General features: G+C 55.1%; 1 pseudogene; it reads left to right on the top strand.

The window, feature by feature from the left end:
* Positions 1–1,594: 1,594 nt before the first annotated feature.
* Positions 1,595–25,397, top strand: LOC135877838 (glycine N-acyltransferase-like protein 3; annotated as a pseudogene).
* Positions 25,398–25,712: the final 315 nt, after the last annotated feature.

Below are 25,712 nucleotides of genomic sequence, written 5' to 3'. Positions count from 1 at the left end.
TCTGTCGTTGCACTGTATTGAACAGGGACTCCCTACCCTTACCCTGAACACAAACACCAAGGGCTGGTCTACACTACAGAGGTAGATTGAGCCAGTGAAAAATCCCCACTCCAGAAGGATGTAGTTACACCGCCCTAAGTCCCCGTGCAGACAGAACTAGGAGGGCGTAAGAACTGTCGCTGCAGCGTTTTCAGTGTAGACACGGCTTGATCCTGCTCCACATCACATCTGCTCAATTTTACAATCCCTTCAACCTCATCCCCCTCAGGTACATGATGCCATCTAACACTACACTGTCATTTACCTTTCATTCGTGCCCACCTCACTGATGACAATCCCCCTGGCAACAAGACCCCGTGCCCCATTAGTGACACAACGTGCACAACTCAGTGATATAAGGAGGTGAAATGGATCTCTCAGGGTACCCGGGCACCTTTCCTTTGATCACACACCTGGTGGAAGAAAGAGGGACTCACCTCCGCCAAGTGGAACAGCCCCCTGAAACCACCTTGTCTCAGTCACAGTTCTGCCAAGCTGCTCCAACTAACCCCTCCCTCATTCAGTAGAGCGACACCTAACACGCTGAGGACAGCTGGAACCCAGGGGCTCTTGGCAGCTCCAGGGGCAGGGTTAAGGACCATTGGCAGGCACCTTAACTCCTCATTGCTTGGTTTTCAGATGGGAGAGTTTTGCTGGGCTCAACATTGTAGAAGGGTGCGTGGAACCTCTGGGCAATGTTAACTCCATGGTTTGCCAGTGACTTAGCACTGACTGCCTGGCATACAAGGGAGCAGGAGATGTGGACACAGCTCTGCTACAGCTTGGAACAAAGTCACAGCGTGCAAGGGAGGCGACTGTGTTTGTGAGAACCCCAGAGACTCAGCATCCCAGGAAGTCACACGGGAACGCAGAGACAAAAGGAGGGAGAGCCAAGATGGATCCCACAAAGCTGGGGGTATTGAGGCAGTTGTTGCTGCCAACACAACCTCTGCCTTCAGCTCAGCTTTGCCAAGCCAACCTGAGGATTCTCTGATGCTGGATTCCAACTGCATAATAAATGTGACACCATGTTGCTGCAGATACAGATTGTATTGCTCCCGGCAGATAATGAACCATGACAGCCCCATGCCAAGGGGTTTCCATCTTGTCATAGGTAGAAACCTGCCCAGCCCAGACCCCATGGCTGCTCCCCAATGCTGATAGGGACCAGGCGAGATCCAGGCCATGGCATGGGTATAACGAGGAAAGAGTGTCCCAGGGAACACAACCCTCGGGGGACAGGGCTGGGAGAGACACAGAGCCGAGGCAAAGACGAAGCCCAGGAGAGAGGCCCAGACTGGGGGCTCCCAACACAACCCTCAATCAAAGCAATAGACAGAAACTGCAAGCTAGGAAGGAGCTGCAGTGGGGGAGCCCAGGGCTGGGACAGCAGGAGCTGTGGGTCAGACTCAGGATAGAGGGGCACCAGCAGAACTGGTTTGCCCAGGTCCCACCCCAGGCTGTGCTCATGTTTCCTCAGAATTCTACTCCGCTGGCCCCAGGAAATCATCTCACCTCTCCCTGCCCATGGAAGGAGTGCCTTGTAACTGCAGGGATGCGGCTGCCCCCAGCTCCAGGCCAGGCACAGACTCCGTTAATGGTTCATTCACTCAGGGATAAGAAGCTGGAGCAGCCCCTGAGGGAGAGCGAGACCCAGCGGGGACAGGACCAGCTGCTGCCAGGCAGGGACCTCACTGCCTCACGGACACCTTGTCTCTCTATCTTCACAGCGGCTGTCGCTTAACCTGGCAGAGAGACTGTCCAGGTAAGTGGGAGCTACTGGGGCCACCTGAGTCCTGCACAGACCCGCCCTGGCATGGCTGGGGCCACAGACACATAGACAGGACAAACTGGGAGGAGTGGTAGATTCGCTGGAGGGTAGGGATAGGATACAGAGGGACCTAGACAAATTAGAGGACTGGGCTAAAAGAAATCTGATGAGGTTCAACAAGGACAAGGGCAGAGTCCTGCACTTAGGACGGAAGAATCCCATGCACTGCTACAGATTAGGGACCGAGTGGCTAGGCAGCAGTTCTGCAGAAAAGGACCTAGGGGTTACAGTGGACGAGAAGCTGGATATGAGTCAACAGTGTGCCCTTGTTGCCAAGAAGGCTAACAGCATTTTGGGCTGTATAAGTGGGAGCATTGCCAGCAGATCGAGGGTCATGATCATTCCCCTCTAGTCGGCATTGGTGAGGCCTCATCTGGAGTACTGTGTCCAGTTTTGGGACCCACACTACAAGAAGGATGTGGAAAAATTGGAAAGAGGCCAGCAGAGGGCAACAAAAATGATTAGGGGACTGGAGCACATGGTTTATGAGGTGAGGCTGAGGGAACTGGGATTAGTTAGTCTGCAGAAGAGAAGAATGAGGGAGGATTTGATAGCTGCTTTCAACTACCTGAAGGAGGGTTCCAAAGAGGATGAATCTAGACTGTTCTCAATGGTACCAGATGACAGAACAATGAGTAATGGTCTCAAGTTGCAGTGGGGGAGGTTTCGGTTGGCTATTAGGAAAAACGTTTTCACTAGGAGGGTGGTGAAGCACTGGAATGGGTTACCTAGAGAGGTGGGAGAATCTCCTTCCTTAGAGGTTTTTAAGGTCAGGCTTGACAAAGCCCTGGCTGGGATGATTTAGTTGGGGATTAGTCCTGCTTTGATCAGGGGGTTGGACTAGATGACCTCCTGAGGTCCCTCCCAACCCTGATATTCTATGATTCTATTATTCTATTGTAGGTTCTATGGTGAGTAAGGGAGAAGCACCCAGACTGGTATGTTATTGTAGGGTCTTGACTCTCACAAACACAGCTTCGCAAATTGTGGGGAAAATGTTGTGAAGGTTTGTTGCCCCTTACAAGAGAAATTAGACTCAGTTGAGGTACTGACCTGCCACTCCTTCAGGTCTGGGAACATCCAAGTGCCACTTGTGCAAATTCTCATCAAAAGTGATTTTTAGACTGAAAAGCTGAAACATTAACTGCAAGGAAGTGCTGATACTTAGGAGGAGAGGAAAATCCACAGGAAATGCTGCACTGAGAATATAACCATTGGGGTGGTTATTGTAGGGTCTCTGGTGGGTACAATGTTGTAAGCAGACTGGTTTGTTATTGTAGGTCTACCCACAGCATTTGTTATTTTGGCAGGGCTGGAAGGTTGCAGACACCCCTCGTGTCTCCAGGGAGGTGGGGTAGGGGGGAAGATCACAGGGAACTGATGGGTCTCTCCACCACAGGGCATCCCCTGTGCCATCCCTGCTGGAATCTGCCGAGGGCCCATCCACACCACAGATGCTGATCCTGAGCTGCTCCTCCAAGCTGCGGCTGCTGGAGGGCACACTACAGAGGCGCTTCCCCAAAACATTGCCGGTGACAAGGACCCATCTTTTTTCCCACGTGCCACTTCCTGGGACGGGGATGGGAGCAGGGCAGAAAGTTCTCTCTCCCCGGGGTGATGGGGTGGAGATTGGGCTGGCTAGGGGCAAGACCCTACCCCCAGGTGCTGGCTGCTCTCCCAGGCGCCCCCTCTCCACTCACATCTCCTATCTCCCAATGTCCAAACCCAGCAAATTCCTGCTGCTCACCCAGCATAGCCGGCGGGACCTCCCCAGCCGGTCACAGGGCAGATTGGCTCCATATCAAACAGTTACAGCACAGGCAGGCTCTGTGCCAGCCAATCACTGCATGGACAGGCTCCGTGCCAGCCAATCAAAGACCTGGGTAGCTCTGGCTCCCTCCATGATTCCATGCCATCACATGGCTCAAGTGTGTGTGGGGGTCACCAGCCCCTTTGTTCCCCCTCCTCCACGCTCAGGGTCTCCCCTGCGATACCAGGCCAGGACCCACAAAAAAGGAGTCAGACCCCTAAATCAGGAGAGTAAACGTGGGGTGGTGGTTAGAGACAGGCCCCGCCCCGGCCCTCGTCCCTCATACTCCCTTCCCCATATCTCTCCCCTCCACATTCCTGCCCCCTCCTTGCCCCTCACCCCAACCCCTAGCATCCCCCACATCCCCCACTCGCTCCCCAATCGCCTCTCCTTGCTGCTCCTCACATTCCCCTCCCCCCCATCTCTGGTACCCAGAGTCTGGGGCAGCCATCTTCCCTGGCCTCAGCCCCCTGAAATCATTGTGAGGTGGTGGCCATCTTGACTAAGGGCAGCCTGTGGTGTCAGCCCCATTGGCAGGGATGGGAGAGGAAGGCCATGTTGGAGAAGGTCAAAAACTTCACCTAATGTGCAGACGATCACGAGATGCTGAAGCCCCCCAATAAATACTGGGTGGCTCCAAACAGAGTTGTGGGAGTGGGAATTGCTGCCCCTCCCCCAGCTCTGACCCCTACCACCTCCATGTCTCTGGCAGGTCTATGGCACTGTGATGGCCATAACCCGGGGGAACCCAGCTGCGCAGGAGGTGCTGGTGGATTCATGGCCTGACTTCAAAGTCGTCCTCACCCGGCCGCGCAGAGAGGTGAAGCCCCTCAGCCACCGCACTGCACTTTGGGAACTGGATGGCTCGGGAGGATGTAGAATGGGACCCGAGACCTTTCCTCACTGGGACCCCAGGACGGGGAGCCAGATTGGCTCCGGGAGGAGACAGGGGCTGGGATTTGGTGCCCTTCCCCTCTAAGGGGGCCCAGGGCAGGGACCAGGCTGGCTCGGGAGAGAGGGGGCAGGCAGATCAGTCATTCCATTGGGAATTCTCCAGTCTTGGCTGTATGTCTCCCCCTACAGGTGGCATCGGATAACTCTGATTTCTACACCAACACATACATAGTGTACTACCAGGAGCTAGGTGCCTACCGGGCGCTGCTGGGCAGTGCGGGTTGTCACGGAGTGTGGGGGAGTCAGGGCCCTGCACCCCTCTCTTCCTGAGATTCACCGTGACTCTCAGCCAGCCAGTAAAACAGAAGGTTTATTAGATGACAGGAACACAGTCCCAAGCAGAGCATGTAGGTACAACCAGAACCCCTCAATCAAGTCCTTCTGGGGGGTTTAGGGAGCTTAGCCCCCAGCTTGGGGTTCCCTGCGTTGTACCACCCAGCCCAAACTGAAACCAAACCAAAACTCCTCCAGCAGCTCCTCTCTTCCCCCTCCCCCCAGCTCCTCCTCTCCTTTGTTCAGTCTCCCGGGCAGAAGGTGTTATTTCTCCCAACCCCCCCTCCTGGCTGAGGTTACAGCTCAGGTAGCTTCCTTCAAGGGAAGTCCCCCATCCCCAATGCAACTCCCCTGCAACATTCCCAGGTCAAATCTGCCCCACTCCCTGCTCCGTCACATCTCTCCCCCCTTCGAGACTGAACTGAGCGGGGTCACTCTGACCAGTGACCTGGGGAAGTTCAGGGCCCCCTCTCCGGGACAACGCGTCCGCTATCAGGTTGGCACTTCCCTTCACATGGACCACGTCCATGTCATAATCCTGCAGGAGCAGGCTCCACCTCAGGAGCTTGGCGTTGGCTCCTTTCATCTGGTGCAGCCAGGTCAGGGGAGAGTGGTCAGTGTATACGGTGAAGTGTCGCCCAAAGAGATATGGCTCTAGTTTCTTGAGGGCCCACACCATGGCCAGGCATTCCTTCTCGATGGCCGCGTAGTTCTGCTCCCGGGGTAGCAACTTCTTGCTCAAGTACATGATCGGGTGTCTCTCCCCCTTTTCATCCTCCTGCATTAACACCGCCCCCAGTCCCATGTCGGAGGCGTCGGTGAACACCATAAAGGGCTTGTCAAAGTCTGGGTTTGCCAGAACTGGGCCACTGACCAGAGCCTCCTTCAGCGCCTGGAGAGCCCCCTGGCACTCCTCGGTCCAGACCACCTTGTCTGGCTTCCCCTTCTTGCACAGCTCAGTGATGGGGGCGGCTATGGAGCTAAAGTGGGGCACGAACCTTCGATAGTACCCCGCCATCCCAATAAAGGCTTGGACCTGCTTTTTGGTTTGCGGAGCGGGCCAGTCTCTGATCACCTCCACTTTGGCTGGTTTCAGCTTTAGGCAGCCGCTCCCCACCCGGTGGCCTAGGTAGGATACCTCAGCCATCCCCACCTTGCACTTCTCAGGTATTACGGTCAGCCCAGCCTCCTGGAGTCGGTCCAGCACTTGTCTAACCTGGGACATGTGGTCCTCCCAGGTCTGGCTAAAGACACAGATGTCGTCAATATACGCCATGGCAAAACTCTCCATCCCCCTCAGTAGCTGATCCACCAGGCACTGGAAGGTGGCCGGTGCTCCCTTGAGGCCGAAAGGCAGGGTCAGGAACTCATAGAGCCCCAGAGGGGTGATGAAGGCCGATTTCAGCCTGGCATCTGCATCCAGCAGCACTTGCCAGTAGCCTTTTGTAAGATCCATGGTGGTAAGGTACCGAGCGCCTCCCAGCTTGTCTAGGAGCTCGTCAGGCCTGGGCATGGGGTAGGCATCGGCTACAGTGATGGCATCGAGCTTCCGATAGTCCACACAGAACCGGATCGACCCGTCCTTTTTAGGGACCAGCAACACCGGCAAGGCCCAAGGGCTGGAAGACGGCTGGACTACCCCCAAAGCCAGCATGTCCCCGACCTCTCTTTCCAGGTCCTGAGCAGTTTTCCCTGTGACTCGGAAGGGGGAGCATTTTATAGGCGGGTGCGATCCTGTCTGCACCTGGTGGACAGTCAGATTAGTGCGTCCAGGATGGTTGGAAAACAGCTGTTGGTACAGATGCAACACCCCTCTGTTCTCAGCTTGCTGGGCCGGGGTCAGCATCTCCCTGCTCCTCCCAATGTCCACACACGGCCAATACCACATTCCCCCTGTCATAATATGGCTTCATCATATTCACATGGTACACCCGGTGGTGGTGTGCCCGGTTTGACAGCTCCACCACATAGTTTACCTCGTTTAGTTGCTTGACAACCTTGAAGGGCCCTTCCCAGGCAGCCTGGAGTTTGTTTTTCCTCACGGGGATGAGGACCATCACCTGATCCCCGGTGGCGAAGGCGTGGGCCCGCGCTGTGCGGTCATACCAGACCTTCTGCTTCCTCTGGGCTCTGGCCAGATTCTCCCTGGCCAGACCCATTAGCTCGGCAAGTCTTTCCCAAAAGGTCAGGACATACTCCACCACCGACTCTCCATCGAGAGTGGCCTTCCCCTCCCATTCATCTCTCATCAGGTCTAGGGGCCCCCTTACCCGCCTTCCATATAACAGTTTGAAAGGCGAAAACCCGGTAGACTCCTGGGGTACCTCCCTGTATGCGAACAGCAGGTGAGGTAAGTATTTGTCCCAGTCCTGTGGGTGCTGGTTCATAAATGTTTTTAGCATCATCTTTAGCTTTCCGTTGAATCTCCACCAGCCCGTTGGATTGGGGATGATATGCTGAGGCCCAGTTGTGCCGGACCCCACATCTCTCCCACAAGCACCGGAGTAGGGCTGACATGAAGTTGGACCCTTGGTCTGTTAAGACTTCTTTGGGAAACCCCACTCGGCTGAAAATGGTCAGCAGCGCATCTGCCACAGTGTCTGCTTCGATGGACGATAAGGGCACTGCCTCAGGGTAGCGGGTGGTGAAATCTACCACCACCAAAATGTATTTCTTCCCTGACCGGGTCGTCTTGCTGAGAGGTCCCACTATGTCCATGGCCACCTTCTGGAAAGGCTCCTCTATGATGGGCAAAGGTCTCAAAGCCGCTTTCCCCTTGTCCCGGGCCTTCCCCACCCTCTGGCAGGGGTCACAGGATCGGCAGTACTGTCGGACATTGGTAAAGACCCCAGGCCATTAAAAGTTCTGTAGCAGCCTCTGCCTGGTGCGCCGGATTCCCTGGTGCCCTGCGAGAGGGATGTCATGGGCCAGGTACAGTAGCTTGCGGCGATACTTCTGGGGTACCACCAGCTGCCTCCAGATCCCCCAGGACTCCACTTCCCCTGGGGGAGCTCACTCTCGGTATAGGAATCCCTTCTCCCACAGGAACCTCTCCTTGCAACCTCTCATCATGGTCTGTACCACACTGAGGTCAGCCAGGCCCCTTAGCTTCCGCAGGGAGGGGTCTTTCTGCAACTCGGCCTGGAACTCGGCGGCTGGGGAAGGGATGGGGACCTGCTCCCTCTCGTCGGCTGGGTCGGAAGCCACAGCCACCCCGAGCCTTGTCCTTGGGTGTTCCCTCCCCACCAGGGTAGGGTTCTGTGCCTCCGGTGTGACATCCTTCCCGAGGTCAGGGCGTAGTGCCCCTCGCCGGCTCTGGCTACAGGTCACGACTAAGGCGTTCTGGGGGTTGCTTGGCCAGTCCTCTAGGTCCCCCCCCCCATCAACACCTCAGTGGGCAAATGGTGGTGCACTCCCACGTCCTTGAGGCCCTCCTTGGCCCCCCATTTCAGGTGTACCCTCGCCACGGGCACCTTGAATGGGGTCCCGCCCACCCCTGTCAGGGTCAGGAAGGTGTTGGGCACCACCCGATCTGGGGCCACCACCTCAGGCCGGGCCAGTGTCACCTCTGCGCCCGTGTCCCAGTATCCATAAACTTTCCTCCCATCCACCTCCAGGGGAACAAGGCACTCGCTCCGCAGGGACAGCCCCGTGCCCACCCTGTAAACGGAGAACTTTGAGTCCGGAGCATCTGGCCCCCCAGAGAAGCTGGCCTGGGGCCCTTCTCTCTCTTGAGCAGTGGATAAGCTGCCAGCCCCCCTTGTGTGAGAAGCCTGCCCCTCGTCCATCTGGGCCTCTACCAAGTTAACCCGGTGTGGGTTCAGTCTGCTCAGTCTGTCCTTGAGCTTGGGGCACTGGGCCCAAATGTGGCCTCTTCGGCCGCAGTAATAGCAGCTCATGTCCCGTGGGTCCCCTCGAGCCGGTCGGTTGTCCCTGACACTGGGCATTCCCCTTGGGAGGGGATTCCCCATATTCCCCCTTTGGGAGGTCCCCGGGTGACTCTCTCTCTGCATCGCGGCGGGCCTGTTCCTTTGGGACTCCTCCCTGCCACCCCCTGACCGGCTCTTCACAAACTCATCGGCCAGCCGCCCTGCGTGTCGCGGGTTCTCTGGCTTTTTGTCCCTCAACCACAGCCTCAGGTCGGATGGGCACCGCTCATACAGTTGCTCCAGTACCAGCAGTTTAACCAGGTCCTCCTTCGTCTGGGCCCCATCTGCCCACTTGCTGGCGTATCCCTCCATGCGGACGGCTAGTTGCAGATATGAGATCTCAGGGGTTTTATCCTGACTCCGGAACCTTTCCCGGTACATCTCAGGAGTCAGCCCAAACTCACGTAGCAGGGCCTTTTTGAATAGTTCGTAGTCCCCTTTCTCCACCTCTTCCAGTTGGCGGTACAATGCCACGGCTTTGGGGTCCAGTAAGGGGGTGAGAACCCGGAGTCTGTCTGCAGGATCAACCTGGTGCAGCTCGCAGGCCGTCTCAAAGGCATCCAGGAAGTCATCCATGTCCTCCCCCTCCTTACGTGGGGCCAGGATGCACTTATCAAAGCTCCATGCAGTCCTGGGTCCCCCCTCACTCACCGCAGCCGGGGGCTCGCGGCCCCTCAGCCTCGCCAGCTCCAGTTCATGATGCCTCTGTCTCTCTTCATGCTGCCTCTGTTTCTCACGATCCTCCAGCTCTCTCAGTTTTAGCTCTTTCTCCCATTCCAGCCACTTCCGCTCCACGGATGCTGAGCGTCGCCGGGAGGATCCCCTGCTGGCCGGCGAGCTTCGCCGGGAGGATCCCCTACTGGCCGGGGTATTTGCTGGGCTCCTCCCCACCCTTCCCCTAGGCATAGGAAGGAGGGGTCTCGGGAAGCCCTCAGCACCCGGCTGGTCTGTCCCAGCTGGGACAGACAATGGGGCCTGCGCTGCATCTGCCAGGCTGCTTCCCTCAGAGACAGGGATCAGTTCATTCGAGTGATCTCCCTCCTCCAGCTGGGCAATGAGCTGTTCTTTGGTGAGCCTCCCACTGCGCAGCCCCCTCTGCCTGCACAGATCCACCAGGTCGCTCTTAAGCCGCTTGGCATAAATCTTCCTGCTGGCCACTCACAGGCCTGTGTGCTCACCGTTCCCCACAGTTTCCAGGGAGACCCCTAGTGTGCCAGCCCTTCTTGAGGTCACCACCTCTCTGCCAGGGTTGAGCTGCAGACTCCTCCGCCCCTGGGACCGCTCGCTGCGATCCTCCCTGGGGACCCTGTTACTGCAAAAGTCCTTCTCGCTGGTGTCACACTCCCAGGGGTGACAACCGTCTCTCTCTGACTCTTCAGCACGCCTGGTCCCCGTCAATCACCCTTCGTTTTACTGCTCCCCAGTCACTTACTGCAGGAAGCGCCGTCCACGGGGTGCAGTAGATCCCACCGCTGCCGACCAGTTGTCACGGAGTGTGGGGGAGTCAGGGCCCTGCACCCCTCTCTTCCTGAGATTCACCGTGACTCTCAGCCAGCCAGTAAAACAGAAGGTTTATTAGATGACAGGAACACAGTCCCAAGCAGAGCATGTAGGTACAACCAGAACCCCTCAATCAAGTCCTTCTGGGGGGTTTAGGGAGCTTAGCCCCCAGCTTGGGGTTCCCTGCGTTGCACCACCCAGCCCAAACTGAAACCAAACCAAAACTCCTCCAGCAGCTCCTCTCTTCCCCCTCCCCCCAGCTCCTCCTCTCCTTTGTTCAGTCTCCCGGGCAGAAGGTGTGATTTCTCCCAACCCCCGTCCTGGCTCAGGTAGCTTCCTTCAAGGGAAGTCCCCCATTCCCAATGCAACCCCCCTGCAACATTCCCAGGTCAAATCTGCCCCGCTCCCTGCTCCGTCACAGGGTGCTGTCAACTGGGGACAGACCTTCCGCATCCTTGGTAACATGGAGGCGCAGGAGGTGCTGGTGGATTCATGGCCTGACTTCAAAGTCGTCTTCACCCGGCCGCACAGAGAGGTGACGCCCCGCAGCCACCGCGCTGCACCTGGGGAACTGGATGGCTCCGAAGGATGTAGAATGGGACCCGAGGCCTTTCCTTACTAGGGGACCCCAGGACGGGGGCCAGATTGGTCCAGGGAGGAGACAGGGTCTGGGATTCGGGACCCTTCCTCTTCAGGGGACCACAGGGTGGAGCCAAGCTGGCTTGGGGGCTGGGAATGGGACACACAGCCCTTCCCTTCTAGTGGGGCCCAGGGCAGGGACCAGGCTGGCTCGGGGGAGAGGGGGCAGGCAGATCAGTCATTCCATTGGGAATTCTCCTGTCTTGGCTGTATCCGATGCCCTCTACAGGTGGCATCGGATGACTCTGATTTCTACACCAACACATATACGGTGTATTACCGGGACCTAGGTGCCTACCGGGCCCTGCTGGCCAGTGCGGGTGCTGTCAACTGGGGACAGACCTTCCACATCCTTGGTAACGTGCCCCAAAGCGTCTGGGAGAGTCGCACAGCAACTGAACATATATGTCCTGTCTGGGCCAAATCCCAGGATCCCGCCCTACAATGCCCGCCCCAAAGCTCTCTGCTCCCCTCAGGCTGCAAGACTGCTCCCATGAGCCCTATGCAGGGCAAGAATATATGGGGTAGCCCCTTGCCAGTGCTGGGCTGGGGTCAGCTCACCTGACCACACCCTCTTCCCTGAGGGCTGGGGGTTTGGAAACTCAGACTCCTGCCCCTTCCGACCCGTGTGCCAGGCCGGGCTCCCCACACGTATGGGCCCTTTTGTCACCACCATTCAGTCCCTTTCCCCACTGCTCATGGCCCATCGCTACCCCTGCAGGGCTCCGGGATGGAGTGTACGAAGTCTCCAAGGTCATCGCCGAGGCTAAGGGGATCAAGCTGGAGGTTTTCCGCTACTTCACCTATTTTCACCCAGATCCCAGCTCCATGCCTGAGATCCGGTCAGTGTCTGCCTGTGTCACAGGGCCCCACAGGGTGTGTGGTAGGGAAGGAGGCAGCCTAAGAGGTGGGGGCATTGGCCAGCATGGCACTGGGATTATGGTGACAAGACAGCAAGCATGAAAAATTGGGACAGGGGGTGGGGGGTAATAGGCACCTATATAAGACAAAGCCCCAAATATCAGGACTGTCCCTATAAAATCGAGACATCTGGTCACCCTAACCGGGATGCCCAAGATCAGGCCGACTATTCCTTATGCAGGGCCAAGGGCATTGGGGTCCTGTTGCCACCAGCAGAATCTCAGTGGGATTGGCACTGAGCCCAACCTCCTTCAGGGACCCTGCAGGGACTGCGAATCGTAGCCATCGGGTGGGGCCAGCCACGGGGAGGGAGATCCCTCTTCAGCTCCTGCACAGGGCCCCCAGCCTCTGCCAGGAAACCCTGATGCAAATGGATTCTGTGCCACCAATGGGGCCTCATCCGTGGCCCCTGGGGACCAGGCACTCCTTCAATCAGCCATCAGACCTGGCAAGGCTTGGGCAGCGAGACACCGTGCTCCCCCGATCCCTGCACCACATCTCACCTGGTCCAGGATGGAGAGGAACCTTCCCTGTCCACAGCCTGTTCAGGCCTGGGCTTTTCACCCAGGGAGGGGCAGATACCCCGGGGGCACTTTAGGGATGGGGAATGAGACACTCTGTTCTAATGAGAAGAGATATTAGACAGATATTAGACAGCTTCGCCACCGTACGGGTAAGAGGGAAAAGACCCCGTATCCCATTCCCCACCCCCTGAGCCAGCAGATCCGCCTGTTCTGGGGCCAGATCAGAGCTAGCACCCCCTAGGGGGGAAAGGCCCTGTGTCCCATTTCCCATTCCCCAAGCAAGGCAGCTTCCTCACCTCTCCACTTGACTCCATCATCCCCCTCTCCTGAGTCCCACAAGTTTGGTCAGGTCTGGAGCCCATCTTACAACGACCTTCATGGGAATCCCCCCCTGCCCTGGGGGGGAAGCCCAGTCTGATTGACTGCCTCTCCCACACCCCTGCTGGGGGAAGAGCAGCCAATCAGAGCTGCTGCAGTATGTCCCTTCTCCTCCCTCTCCCTGAGGTAACATGACACCTTCACATGGGATGGGTAGGGGAAGAGGGAGCAGAATTTGCTCAGTATCTCAGCGTGGTTCCACTCCCTCCTTCCCCACCCCTCTTGTGAGCAATGGGACAGCATGGTGTCCCTGTTCACCCCTTCTCTGGGACACGCAGCCTGGGAAGGGCAGAGGGGAGCCTGCTGCAGCCCCCACAGGGCTGGGAGGGGTGGGAGAACACCAGGAGGTGCAGAGGGGAAGCTGGGAGGGGGCTGGTGGGGGGCTGGAGACAGAGTTGATGGGTGCCTGTGTGGTGGCAGAACTGATGGGGAAGACTGATTTGCTGGGCAGCAGATGGGCAGATATGGGGATAGGAGCTTCTGCAGTGATGCCCATCTCACCCTAATAAATAAGAGAGTGTTGGCAATACTGATCATGTCACATCCAGGGGTCGGGGGCCAGGGAAGTTCAGCTGTCAAGGGAGACCAGCAATCACAGTGTCATAGTTTTAAAAAACCTCATGATCTTAAGGCCATCCCGTAAGTCTGAGGTGTCACTCTGATCGCTGACCTTTGGGGCTTGGCCCTGCTGCTCTCTGCCCCCTCCAGGCTGGACCCGGACATGAGGGTCTCGTCCCTGGATGTCTCCCACTCAGACCTGCTGAATGAGACGTGGGTTTTTGGGGGGAACGAGAAAAGCAGGAAATACCTGGCCAGCCTGATCTGCCACTTCCCCAGTGTCTGCCTGCGGGATGCTGCTGGTCACCCGGTCAGCTGGATTGCTTCATACCCGTTTGGTGCCATGGGGCCTGGTTACACTCTGCCCCAGCACCGGGGGCATGGCTACATGGGGATGCTGACTAATTTGATAGCCAAGCAGTTGCACGCACTAGGCTATCTCAGCTACTGCTATGTGGCCGTGGAGAACTACCCCATGCAGAGGTTGCAGGAGAGGCAGGGCTTCCAGCACCAGCCTAGCCTGTGCTACTTCATTCTTCACAACACAGCACTGGCAAAAGCCCCCACGTTAACCCCCAGCCCAGCGCTAGGCACAGCCCCTGTGTGAGTCCAGAAACAGGGTAGGGATGTCTGGGGATCATTGTTGACCAAGTGGAATCAGTAACATCTCCCAGCTCCAGCCTCAAATGGGGCCTGCTCCCCCCAGCCCCACAGGCCTTGCCCTCCCCCACAGCCCTATACCCACCTTTAGAGGGTCTGTCCTACTCTCCCAAGCCCATAACTTGCCCCCCTTGATGGATCCTACCACCCCAGACCCATACACACAGCACCCCCGTCTCACTTCCCCTACACTACCCCATCCCATTTCCTCTTCCAGACACTCCAGCAATGGCTCAATGATCTTCCACCCAATCTAGCTACATGCTCACCTGCCTCCTGCATCCGCTCTGCAGCGACGAACAGCAGAGGCTAACAGAGGGAGTTTGCCTGGGAGCTGTCCGAGAGGAGGTACGCTAAGTGCTGCATTATGGGGGCTGTGTTGGTGAGTATCTGAGTGTCTGCTGCTGGGACAGTTGGTCAGTTTGACCGTGTGCTTGATTGCTTGCTTGTTTGTTTGAAAAGTGTGAATTGGGAGTGCTTTGTTCCAGGTGGGCCTTGAGTGGGCCTGACTGGTATATAAGGGCAGTCAGCAGCGAACCAGCTGAGCGGCGAACAGCAGAGGCTAACAGAGGGAGTTTGCCTGGGAGCTCGCCTGGAGAGAGCTCACTGAGGCTTTCATCTGCAGGTTTCTCTGAGTAGTTCCTGCAACAGCTGAGGAAGCTCTTAAGAGGACAGGGATATGGAAGGTGAGCGATCAGCTGTTGTAACCTGCACAGGTTGTGCCATGTTTGTCTTTCTTCCACAGGACAGAAGCGACTTTGTCTGTACAAAGTGCAAGCTGGTCTCCATATTGGAAGAGAAGGTTCGAGGGCTGGAGAAACGAGTATCAACACTGCGTTGCATAAGGGAAAATGAAGATTTCCTGGACAGACGTCAGGAGATGCTTCTACGGCCACAATGTTCTGAAGATTCAGAGCAGGCACAGCAGGGACAGAAGGATTGTGAAGAGGTTTGGCAGCATGTGACTTCCAGAAGGAGAAAGAGGAGCGTCCATGCACCAGCAATGGAGATACAGGTGAGCAATCGTTTCCATGTTCTCTCCACAGGTACTAATGCGGAGAGTGGACTAGATGACCCATCTGAGGGAAGGGAGCAGAAGGAGACTCCACCGATTGGAAGGCAAAAGATGCACTGTCCTAGGGATGGGGGTTCCACGACCACCACTCCCAAGAGGAGGAGGAGGGTGGTGGTGGTCGGGGACTCCCTCCTCAGGGGGACTGAGTCATCTATCTGCCGCCCCGACCGGGAAAACCGAGAGGTCTGCTGCTTGCCAGGAGCTAGGATACACGATGTGACAGAGAGACTGCCGAGACTCATCAAGCCCTCGGATCGCTACCCCTTCCTGCTTCTCCATGTGGGCACCAATGATACTGCCAAGAATGACCTTGAGCGGATCACTGCAGACTACGTGGCTCTGGGAAGAAGGATAAAGGAGTTTGAGGCGCAAGTGGTGTTCTCGTCCATCCTCCCTGTGCAAGGAAAAGGCCTGGGTAGAGACCGTCGAATCGTGGAAGTCAATGAATGGCTACGCAGGTGGTGTCGGAGAGAAGGCTTTGGATTCTTCGACCATGGGATGGTGTTCCAAGAAGGAGGAGTGCTGGGCAGAGACGGGCTCCACCTAACGAAGAGAGGGAAGAGCATCTTCGCCAGCAGGCTGGCTAACCTAGTGAGGAGGGCTTTAAACTAGGTTCACCGGGGGAAGGAGACCAAAGCCCTGAGGTAAGTGGGGAAATGGGATCCTGGGAGGAAGCACAAGCAGGAGAGCGCAAGAGGGGAGGACTCCTGTCTCATGCTGAGAAAGAGGGACGATCGATGAGTTATCTTAAGTGCCTATACACAAATGCAAGAAGCCTGGGAAACAAGCAGGGAGAACTGGAAGTCCTGGCACAATCAGGGAACTATGATGCGATTGGAATAACAGAGACTTGGTGGGATAACTCACATGACTGGAGTACTGTCATGGATGGATATAAACTGTTCAGGAAGGACAGGCAGGGCAGAAAAGGTGGGGGAGTTGCGTTGTATGTAAGAGAGGAGTATGACTGCTCAGAGCTCCGATATGAAACTGCAGAAAAACCTGAGAGTCTCTGGATAAAGTTGAGAAGTGTGAGCAACAAGGGTGATGTCGTGGTTGGAGTCTGCTATAGACCACCAGACCAGGGGGATGAGGTGGATGAGGCTTTCTTCTGGCAACTAGCAGAAGTTGCTAGATCGCAGGCCCTGGTTCTCATGGGAGACTTTAATCACCCTGATATCTGCTGGGAGAGCAATACAGCGGTGCACAGACAATCCAGGAAGTTTTTAGAAAGTGTAGGGGACAATTTCCTGGTGCAAGTGCTGGAGGAACCAACTAGGGGCAGAGCTTTTCTTGACCTGCTGCTCACAAACAGGGAAGAATTAGTAGGGGAAGCAAAAGTGGATGGGAACCTGGGAGGCAGTGACCATGAGATGGTCGAGTTCAGGATCCTGACACAAGGAAGAAAGGAGAGCAGCAGAATACGGACCCTGGACTTCAGAAAAGCAGACTTTGACTCCCTCAGGGAACAGATGGGCAGGATCCCCTGGGAGAATAACATGAAGGGCAAAGGGGTCCAGGAGAGCTGGCTGTATTTTAAAGAATCCTTATTGCGGTTGCAGGAAAAAAACATCCCGATGTGTAGAAAGAATAGTAAATATGGCAGGCGACCAGCTTGGCTAAACAGTGAAATCCTTGCTGAACTTAAACGCAAAAAAGAAGCTTACAAGAAGTGGAAGATTGGACAAATGACCAGGGAGGAGTATAAAACTATTGCTCAGGCATGCAGGAATGAAATCAGGAAGGCCAAATCACACTTGGAGTTGCAGCTAGCAAGAGATGTTAAGAGTAACAAGAAAGGTTTCTTCAGGTATGTTAGCAACAAGAAGAAAGTCAAGGAAAGTGTGGGCCCCTTACTGAATGTGGGAGGCAACCTAGTGACCGAGGATGTGGAAAAAGCTAATGTACTCAATGATTTTTTTGCCTCTGTCTTCACAAACAAGGTCAGCTCCCAGACTGCTGCACTGGGCAGCACAATATGGGGAGAAGGTGACCAGCCCTATGTGGAGAAAGAAGTGGTTCGGGACTATTTAGAAAAACTGGATGTGCACAAGTCCATGGGGCCGGATGCGCTGCATCCGAGGGTGCTAAAGGAGTTGGCGGATGAGATTGCAGAGCCATTAGCCATTATTTTTGAAAACTCATGGCGATCGGGGGAGGTCCCGGATGACTGGAAAAAGGCTAATGTAGTGCCCATCTTTAAAAAAGGGAAGAAGGAGGATCCGGGGAACTACAGGCCAGTCAGCCTCACCTCAGTCCCTGGAAAAATCATGGAACAGGTCCTCAAGGAATCAATTATGAAACACTTAGAGGAGAGGAAAGTGATCAGGAACAGTCAGCATGGATTCACCAAAGGGAAGTCGTGCCTGACTAACCTAATTGCCTTCTATGATGAGATAACTGGCTCTGTGGATGAGGGGAAAGCAGTGGATGTGTTATTCCTTGACTTTAGCAAAGCTTTTGATACAGTCTCCCACAGTATTCTTGCCGCCAAGTTAAAGAAATATGGGCTGGATGAATGGACTGTAAGGTGGATAGAAAGCTGGCTAGATCGTCGGGCTCAACGGGTAGTGATCAATGGCTCCATGTCTAGTTGGCAGCCGGTTTCAAGCGGAGTGCCCCAAGGGTCGGTCCTGGGGCTGGTTTTGTTTAATATCTTTATTAATGATCTGGAGGATGGTGTGGACTGCACTCTCAGCAAGTTTGCAGATGACACTAAACTAGGAGGCGTGGTAGATACACTAGAGGGTAGGGATCGGATACAGAGGGACCTAGACAAATTAGAGGATTGGGCCAAAAAAAACCTGATGAGGTTCAACAAGGATAAGTGCAGAGTCCTGCACTTAGGACGGAAGAATCCCATGCACTGCTACAGACTAGGGACCGAATGGCTAGGTAGCAGTTCTGCAGAAAAGGACCTAGGGGTCACAGTGGACGAGAAGCTGGATATGAGTCAACAGTGTGCTCTTGTTGCCAAGAAGGCTAACGGCATTTTGGGCTGTATAAGTAGGGGCATTGCCAGCAGATCGAGGAACGTGATCGTTCCCCTTTATTCGACATTGGTGAGGCCTCATCTGGAATACTGTGTCCAATTTTGGGCCCCACACTACAAGAAGGATGTGGAAAAATTGGAAAGAGTCCAGCGGAGGGCAACAAAAATGATTAGGGGTCTGGAGCACATGACTTATGAGGAGAGGCTGAGGGAACTGGGATTGTTTAGTCTCCAGAAGAGAAGAATGAGGGGGGATTTGATAGCAGCCTTCAACTACCTGAAGGGAGGTTCCAAAGAGGATGGAGCTCGGCTGTTCTCAGTGGTGGCAGATGACAGAACAAGGAGCAATGGTCTCAAGTTGCAGTGGGGGAGGTCCAGGTTGGATATTAGGAAACACTATTTCACTAGGAGGGTGGTGAAGCACTGGAATGCGTTACCTAGGGAGGTGGTGGAGTCTCCTTCCTTGGAGGTTTTTAAGGCCCGGCTTGACAAAGCCCTGGCTGGGATGATTTAGTTGGGAATTGGTCCTGCTTTGAGCAGGGGGTTGGACTAGATGACCTCTTGAGGTCCCTTCCAACCCTGATATTCTATGATTCTATGATTCTATGCTCCTCCTCCCCTGCTTTCCCTGGGACATCCTGCTCAGCGTATTGCATCTCTAACTCCTCCACACAGTGTGTCACCCTCCCCCGACCCTACCAGAGACATCTTCCCCGGATCTCTCTCTCCCCCACTTCCCTGGGGCTTGTCATGTCTCTTGCTGTTGCACCCTGCTCTCATCAGCTCTTTTCCCATCTCCTGGACAATACAAGCCAGGGCAGCTTTTAGCGGGGCAGGAGGGGCTGGGAAATAAGCCCCCATTCAGCAACATCTCCTTGAGCACAGCGTGCCTGGCATGATGCTTCTAACCCATGATGGATCTGGCTGTTCCCCATTGATACTAACCAGCCTGAGAGTGTTCCCCTGCCAAGGACTCCCCCAAGGGCCCGTTTGTCTCAGTAACTCAAGGGTTAAATACCTCCCAGGGATCTTGATTATCCTCAAACCAAACTTCACTATCCCCAAGGACTCCCGGCCTGAGGTCACATCCAAAAGCAATCCAGATGTGTTAAATTCAGTACCACACAGCCAAGACACCCAAATCCCCCTAACTCCACCCACCGGCATTGACCGATAGCAGGAAGTGTTTCTGGCTTCCTGATCCCAGCTGCAATTAAACTGATTGTTGAAGACACCTTTGAGTATTTCCCCTTTGCGGCGGCACTCCCTGGCATGGCTGGGACCATGCGGGCGAGGGGGAAGGTAGAAATACAGCTAGGGCCACACAACTGTTTCCCATTTTTCAACCCACTTTTCAAATGAAACTTTCCCAAAAAAGGTTCTGCTCGTTCCCAGTGTCAGCTTTGTGTCCAGGCACTGAGGGCCTGAAAACCAAAGTGTTCTGGGTGCGTAATCCGGTCTGCGGAGTGGTGTCCACAGGAACAAGGGTCAGGTCAAATATCTAGAGCTTCCTTTTGAAAACTAACCAATAGCACCTGTTGGAGCCGCCCCACCAAATTTCTAGGATCACTAAATATCGTCCCTGGGGAGACATTAAGAGGCAAACTGAGAGTGTGTGACACAAGAAGAGCTTTGTTAGCAGGGATGGGGAAACCAGCACCCAACTGGGGAGAGCTCAGCAATAACAGCTCACCTATCTGTAGTTATGAATAATAAGTAAACACCCAGTCCTGCCACTTAGGGTATGTCTACACTACGAGAGTAGTTCGATTTTACTTAAAGCGAATTTGTGGAACCGATATTACAAAGTCGAACATGTGTATCCAAACTAAGGACAGTAATTCGACTTTGTGAGTCCACACTAACGGGGCAAGCGTCGACATTGGAAGCGGTGCACTGTGGGCAGCTATCCCACAGTTCCCGCAGTCCCCGCTGCCCATTGGAATTCTGGGTCGAGCCCCCAATGCCTGCTGGAGCAAAAAATGTGTCAAGGGTGGTTTTGGGTAACTGTCGTCATTCAACCCTCACTCCCGCCCTCCCTCCGTGAAAGCGCCGGCGGGCAATCAGTTCGCGCACTTTTCTGGTGATTGACAGCGCGGACGCCACAGCACCGCGAGCATGGAGCCCGCTGCGATCATCGCTGCAGTTATGGCCGTTGTCAACACCTCACACTTTATCATCCACCTTTTTCAGAGGCAGATGCTGAGAAATCAGGCGAGGAGGCTACGGCAGCGCGCTGAGGACATTAAGTCTGAGAGGGGCACAGACCTCTCACAAAGCACGGGACCCCCGCGCCGTGAACATCATGGTGGCAATGGGTCATGTTGATGCTGTGGAACAGCGATTCTGGGCCCGGGAAACAAGCACGGACTGGTGGGACCGCATAGTGCTGCAGGTCTGGGATGAATCACAGTGGCTGCGAAACTTTCGGATGCGTAAGGGAACTTTCCTGGAACTTTGTGAGTTGCTGTCCCCTGCCCTGAAGCGCAATGACACCCGGATGCGAGCAGCCCTGACTGTCCAGAAGCGAGTGGTCATAGCCCTCTGGAAGCTTGCAATGCCAGACAGCTACCGGTCAGTCGCGAACCAATTTGGAGTGGGCAAATCTACCGTGGGTGTTGCTGTGATGCAAGTAGCCAACGCAATCATTGAGCTACTGCTCTCAAAGGTAGTGACCCTGGGAAAAGTGCAGGTCATCATAGATGGCTTCGCTGCGATGGGATTCCCAAACTGTGGTGGGGCTATAGATGGAATTCACATCCCTATCCTGGGACCGGACCACCAGGCCAGCCAGTACATTAACCGAAAGGACTACTTTTCAATGGTGCTGCAAGCACTGGTGGACCATAGGGGACGTTTTACCAACATCAACGTCGGATGGCCGGGCAAGGTTCATGATGTTCACGTTTTCAGGAACTCTGGTCTGTTTAGACGGCTGCAGGAAGGTATTTACTTCCCGGACCACAAAATAACTGTTGGGGATGTGGAGATGCCTATAGTGATCCTCGGGGACCCAGCCTACCCGCTAATGCCCTGGCTCATGAAGCCCTATACAGGCGCCCTGGACAGTGAAAAAGAACTCTTCAACTACCAGCTGAGCAAGTGCAGAATGGTGGTGGAGTGTGCTTTTGGACGTCTGAAGGGGAGATAGAGAAGCTTACTGACTCGCTCTGATCGCAGCGAAACCAATATCCCCATTGTTATTGCAGCTTGCTGTGTGCTCCACAATCTCTGTGAGAGCAAGGGGGAGACATTTATGGCGGGGTGGGAGGTTGAGGCAAATCGCCTGGCTGCTGATTACGCCCAGCCAGACAGCCGGGCGATTAGAAGAGCCCAGCGGGACGCGCTGTGCATCCGGGAAGCTTTGAAAGCTAGGTTCTAGAGTGAGCAGGGTAACCTGTGACTATTAAGTTTGTTTAAACAGAAGCTGAACCTGCCCCCCTTTCTTTACCCAGTTAATGTTGACTATCCTCTCCAGTTACCAATCCCCTTCCCCCCCCTTCCAACACACCTTTAAAAATAAAATAAATGAAACTTTGTTCATTAACACCGTTTTCTTTAGTAAGGATTTCGTGGTAAAGTGTTGAAACTGGGACGCAGACTGTGGTGGGGAGCGGGTGTAGTGATGGAAAGGACACTTCTAAACTCGAGCAATGACAGGCTCCTGCTCCTAGAGCAGTCCGCAGTGGTGGACTGTTTTTTTCAGTGGAGCCTGCCACCCCTCCTTTTCGGGACTCTGTGTGTGGGGGTTATGTGACTTTGAGGCGGGGGAGGGTGGTTACAGATCCCCTGCTGCGTGGCTCTGTCATCCAGGCTAAGGACCGCTGCATAAGTTCTGTAACCACCCTCCCCCACCACAAACTCACATAGCCCCCCCACACAGAACATGAAAACCACCTCCCAGACTGACCAGGGTGCCTAGTGACTGCAATGTGTGTGTGACCTTCTGCTGAACCTGCCCCCGTGTCTGTACCCTGGTAAAGGTGACTGTCCTCTCCAATTACCAACCCCCTTCCCCCCCTTCAAACACACTCTCCTCTAAAAGAACATGACAGAAACAGTAATTAACAGAAATGTATTTTTTATTAACAACTACACAGTTAGGGGATGAAACTGGGACGGGGGCTTGGGTGAGGTGCTTTTGGAGTGAAGGAAAGGACTTATCAAATCTTTGGGAATGAGAGCCTTCTGCTACTTGAGCAGTCTGCAGGGGTGGAGTGACTGTTTTCACGGCCCCTGCCGCCCCTCCTTCTTGGGACTTTGGGTGAGGGGGGGATGGGACTTTGTGGCAGGGGAGGGCGGTTAGAGATAGAATGCAGCGGGGCTCTGTCCTCCTGCCTCCAGTCCTGCAGAACATCTACAAGGCGCCGGAGCGTGTCCGTTTGCTCCCTCATTAGTCCAAGCAGCGTTTGAGTCGCCTGCTGGTCTTCCTGCCGCCACCTGTCCTCCCGTTTGCTGTGTGATCGCTGGTATTGCGACATGTTCTCCCTCCACTGGGTCTGCTGTGCCGCCTCGGCTCGGCAGCAGCCCATAAGTTCTGAGAACATCTCGTCCCGTGTCCTTTTCTTTCGTCGCCTGATCTGCGCCAGCCTCTGGGAGGGGGATGCCGGGGTAACTCGGGAGACACTCGCAGCTGTGGGATGGGAAAAAGGGAGTGAATTCCTCACAAAGATACAGTTTTGCGAACAATGAATATAGTCTTTCTCTGTGAACAAGACCATGCACAGTACCTATCACATACGCACTCAGTACAAGGTCGAATTTTCGGCCTTCCCATTGAGTGCCTGGGGTCTTGCTGTACAGATCACACAAGCGGGGCCGGACAACAGAATTCGGCTAGCAGGCGGACATGGTAAGCCGTAGACTTTTGGCTGCTTAAAGCTTAATTTATAGCAGTGCCCTCCTTTCACGTTCCAAGCAATGCTCCTAGCGTTGGCCAGTTCCTGCTGCCGGCAATCCGACCAGCATGAACTCTGCCCCTGTCCCACCCCCCTCGCGGCTGTCCCTGAGAAAGATCCCTGCATGCTGCCCCTGTCCCGCCTCCACCGCGTGGCTGTAAACCACCGGTTACAGTTATGTAAAGGAACAGGCAATCAGTCCCAATACTAACATTCCCCTAATTCAAAGCAGGTCACCATGAGTGATATCACTCTGATGAGGATTTCGGAGACAGAGAAAGACCGCATGCTGCGTGAATGCCAGCAAACACCAGGGCCATATGCCGCCATGCTTTGCGAGGCAATGAACCCGGAGTACTTGCTGCTAGCCTGGGGTGGAAAAGTTTCCTACAATGGAGGATGCAATAAGGCCGCTCTCCCCAGGAGCCTGATGCAAAGGCTTTCACAATACCTCCAGGAGAGCTTCATGGAGATGTCCCAGGAGGATTTCTGCTCTATCCCCGGACATATTGACAGAATTTTCCAGTAGCTGCACTGGCAAGGACTAAAAATTAAAGCGCTTAGGGCAAACTAATCATGAAAAACCGGACATGTTGACAAACTTTTCCAGTAGCTGCACTGGCAAGGACTAAAAACTAAAGCGCCTAGAGCAAACTAATCATGAAAAACCCATTGTTAAGATACCATTCCTATTCTGTTCAAAATAAATGTTTAAAACACTTACCTACTGATCCTTCCCCTGATTCACGGTCCGGGTTACCGCCTTGGGAGGGTTGGTAGGGGATCTCCGTGAGGGTGATGAAGAGACCCTGGCTGTCGGGGAAATCAGCGTTGAAAGCGCTGTCGACTGCCTCGTCCTCCTCATCTCCTTCCTCATCTTCCCCGTCCGCGAACATCTCCGAGGAAGTGGCCGTCGACAATACCCCATCGTCAGAGTTCACGGACAGTGGTGGGGTAGTGGTGGCGGCCGCACCTAGAATGGAATGCAGTGCCTCGTAGAAACGGCATGTCTGGGGCTGGGATCCGGAGCGTCCGTTTGACTCTTTGGTCTTCTGGTACCCTTGTCTCAGCTCCTTGATTTTCACGTTGCATCCCGGCTGTATCCTCTCTCCGTCATGGCTTTGGAGATCTTCTCGTAGATCTTCGCATTCCGTTTTTTCGATCGCAGCTCCGAAAGCACGGACTCATCGCCCCACACAGCGATCAGATCCAAGACTTCCCGATCAGTCCATGCTGGGGCCCTCTTTCTATTCTGCGATTGCATGGTCACCTCTGCTGGAGAGCTCTGCATCGTTGCCAGTGCTGCTGAGCTCGCCACGATGTCCAAACAGGAAATGAAATTCAAACTGGCCAGACAGGAAAAGGAATTCAAATTTTCCCGGGGCTTTTCCTGTGTGGCTGGTGGCTGGTCAGAGCATCCGAGCTCGGACTGCTGTCCAGAGCGTCAACAGAGTGGTGCACTGTGGGATAGCTCCCGGAGCTATTAGCGTCGAATTCCATCCACACCTACCCTAATTCGACATGGCCATGTCGAATTTAGCGCTACTCCCCTCATCGGGGAGGAGTACAGAAATCGATTTAAAGAGACCTCTATGTCGAAATAAATAGCTTCGTTGTGTGGACGGGTGCAGGGTTAATTCGAGTTAACGCTGCTAAATTCAACATAACCTCCTAGTGTAGACCAGGCCTTAGTGTCTCCAGCTGTGTCCTCTGATTCAGTTCCCCGCCCACAACCACAGAACAGATGCCCTTTCAGCAGTGGTTTCCTCCTCCGCTGCTCCCCACTCATAGTTTGGTGTCAGCTGTTGCCTCCTCCCAGATCCTGGCATCAGACAGGCCTGTGCCCTATCCTTTGAGAAATGCCAGCTGGGCCAGCTCCCAGGCTCCACCACCCCACCCAGCTCTGGTGATTTCAGCCTCGTTTGCGTGGGGTAAGGGAGGGCTGCCCAGGGCTCCCTCAGCCCTGCTGTCACCCTCTGCCACTTTGGCAAAGGGCCACCTCGGTGCTGCCTCCCAATGAAGAGTTTTCTGACTGCAAATCTGACCCCCCCCCCCACTCCCCATATCTCTAGCAGATCCATGGCGCCTAGTTCAAAGCCGTTCTCACCCAGCCAGAGACAGAAGTGTCACCCTTCAGCCACCACGCTGCACCCAGGTGGCCAGGCTGGTTCAGGGCGTGAGGAATGGGACACGGGGCCTTTTTTCCCTCAAGGGGGCCTCCGGACAGAGGCCCAGCTGACTTGGAGTGGTTGGGGTGGAGGAGCGGGCAAATCAATCATTCCATTGGGAGTTCCCCTTTAGCCTTTCAGCTCTGTGTCTCCCACAGCAGGTGGCATCAGACAACTCTGACTTCTACACCAACATGTACGCAGAGTTCTACCAGGCCCTACTGGGCAGCGCGGGCGTGATCAACTGAGGTTAGGCCTTCTGCATCCATGGCAATGTCTGTGGCTGCCTCCTCCTGAGCCCCACAGTCACTGCATGACCCCCCCACCATCTGGGGCCAAACTCCAGCAGACGCCGACACTGCCAGACCCTGAGTCTCCAGGTCCCCACATTTCCCACCAGGCTGCTCCCATGTGCCCCATGGTCTCAGGATTGGCTCATTGGTGCAGGCTCCCTTTCATGAGACCGGCATGCCAGTGGGTCAGCTTGGTCCCCTCTCCTCCCCACATTCCAAGCTGGGCCTCCAACAGCCACGTTCCCCATTCAGGGCTGCCACTGCTCAGGG

This window comes from Emys orbicularis, chromosome 4 (genome assembly GCF_028017835.1).
Source record: "Emys orbicularis isolate rEmyOrb1 chromosome 4, rEmyOrb1.hap1, whole genome shotgun sequence".
NCBI lineage: Eukaryota > Metazoa > Chordata > Testudines > Emydidae > Emys > Emys orbicularis.
The sequence above is the reverse complement of the archived record's forward strand: the minus strand, read 5'-3'. Positions and strand labels throughout refer to the sequence as shown.